This window comes from Tyto alba, unplaced genomic scaffold (assembly GCF_018691265.1).
Source record: "Tyto alba isolate M040663 unplaced genomic scaffold, T.alba_DEE_v4.0 Super-Scaffold_26, whole genome shotgun sequence".
NCBI classification, from domain to species: Eukaryota; Metazoa; Chordata; class Aves; order Strigiformes; family Tytonidae; genus Tyto; species Tyto alba.
Genome location: NW_024881300.1, coordinates 10,432,046 through 10,434,545, shown reverse-complemented (window position 1 = coordinate 10,434,545; position 2,500 = coordinate 10,432,046). Strand labels below are relative to the sequence as shown.

The 2,500-nt window shown below is 38.1% G+C and overlaps 1 protein-coding gene across 4 annotated transcripts in view; it reads right to left on the bottom strand.

Annotated features, from left to right (window-relative positions):
* ZNF536 (zinc finger protein 536) overlaps positions 1 to 2,500 on the bottom strand; it is a 352,630-nt gene that overhangs the window by 236,431 nt on the left and 113,699 nt on the right. The window lies entirely within an intron of this gene.

Genomic DNA, 2,500 nt, shown 5'->3' with positions numbered 1-2,500 from the left:
TAAAGAAAGACATACTAAGTCCAAGACAAAAGGTTTTTTTGAAACTAAGAGCAGAAAGTTGAAAATTTTACCAAAATAATAGGTATGTAAAATGAAATTCCACCCATAGGTAAATTAATACCTGTGGATTTCTTATTGTTTCACTCTGCCATCAAACCTTTCCAGTTTGAAGGCAGAAGTGAGTATTCAACATACCACAGAACAGCCTCAGAAACTTCAGAGCAAAGCACAAAGCTTCCACATACCCTCGGGGTTCTTTGCAATGAAGACAGTTCTGTGAGATGCAGCACAACTTTAGCTCACACAGCTATCAATGAGAGCTGGGGATATCCAGCGCCTATCCTGACTGGGCCTGCAGGCAGGGCTCTTCTGCACTGAAGATAAATCCTACTCCGTTTCTGCCACTGGCAGTCTTCTGACAGAGAAACAGCCATAATTCAGTTGCCTTCAGCCACAGCTATGAATGGCAGGGAATAAAAAGGTGCACATCCACCATACAAAGTGGAATCCTGCTACACACATGCTTCCTGTGCATCAGTGGGTGCAGAGCCCAGAGGGTCCACTGTCATGTGCATGTCAGAGTGTCCATTCTGGGGTAAAGCCCCAAAACTTCCTACACTCAAAAGACAACAGCAGCCACAAGGAATGATGCCTGCCAGCCACGAGAAGAGGTCTACCCCTCCCTGTTCCTGCAGCTCTATGTTCAGCTGCCTTACCATCGACCAGGAGAATTTTGTCTTCTGCATAATGGTGGGAATTTGTCTCCTGTACTAATTTTGCCCCTTCTGAATGCAGAAACTTCAGAGAATTAGCAGTGCACAGGTGATGGGTCTATTCAGCAGAATACTTCTTTTCGTGGGCCTCAGAAAATCTACATTGTTGAGTAGCTTGTTACTGAATCAGGCACTTATTGTACATACAGATTACATAAACAAGAAGGTCAATTTTGTTTCAAACCTATATGAATATGGTTCTGGGACTGAATTAACTACTGATTGAAAAGTTACACATTTTCAGCTAGCTAATCATATTTTATTTCACTGCATGCAGACAGCAGTGCAATGAAATTAGCTGTTTGTTTGTACATTTTGGAAAATGTTTTAACTTCAAGACTACAGAAAAAAAAAAAAACAGGAAAAATTAAATGTATGTCCAGGTGAGATTGCTTGGGTAAAAATAATCAGGTAGTAATAACTGAGCATAGCCCAGAATACAGAAACTGAGTAGCTTTCTCCTGATTTTTGACCACGCTCTTCCTTTCCTCAAAGTGTGATCACCCTTCCCCCATTATGAATTTAAAGTTTTAATGCATAGGCTTATCTCTCATAGCATAAAAACAAGCCCAGGGATCTAATCTTGCATTTGCTTACCCAGTATAGAAATACAAATGCAAATACTTTAGCCAGCTTTTCTCACATCAACTCATAAGAATACACACAGTAATGGTACTACTTTTTATGTAGAGAATATATAAACTTTACATAATTTTGGTCAAAATACATATTACCAGGTCATATTTGTCCATGACAGCGGAATCTGACCTCAAAACAGGTGCTTTAGTATGTGTATTGAAAACATCTGATTAATCCAGAACTAGTTTTCTTAAGAAATAAACTGCTGTAAAAAGGTATCAAAGATTATGAAACATTTGTCTGTGGGAGGGGGGAGGATAGTGGTACTTCCACAATCCCTTATTGTTCTATCATATCTAATCCTCAGTACTAGCGCCCATAATGATTCCCAACTGGTAGATGAACTACTTTGAACATCCCTGAAGCAGAATTGCTACCCACTAATGTATCAGCTAAATGTTAGAAGACTCCTAACTCCCCCATCTGTGTTTTACCTCCCCAGAGGGTAAATACATTGAACAGTGATTCCCTTGCCTGGCACACACTTTCTAAACCTTACTGGCAACTGTTGTGATTTCCAGTCCAAGCAGCTTTGCAGTCAAAATCACCAGTTTTATATGCTGCAGGGAACAAAACACCTACCTTATTAAAATACTGCCCTCAAAACACACTGTAGTTATGTATTGCCTCTGTAATTGTTACCAGTGTAACACTGATAATATTATGGATTACAGCTAATATCAGGCTATTGAATTAGTGTATGAATACCTTTTATAGTTAACTTCAGGAAATTTATTGAAATTAGGAATTAATTAAATTTTTTAATTTATTTCTTTTTTACGAAAAAGAGAGGTCTATAAAAAGTACCTGAAAACACACAGAACAGTGTGGATTTACTGGGATAAATGGAAGAAACTAGGAAAAAAAAACACAAAAACAAACAACAAAACAAACAACAACAAAAAAAAAAAAAAAACAATCCAAACCCAAACATCAAAATATTCTACCTGTTCTCTTCAGAACTAGTCATGTAGCCTGGACTCATATAACTACAGCTGATTCACAACTGGTTATGCAGAAGTTAATAGGTCTAATTATACAGCTAAAGGCCATAGGATCAAGCTTGAAGGACACATATATGGTATTTC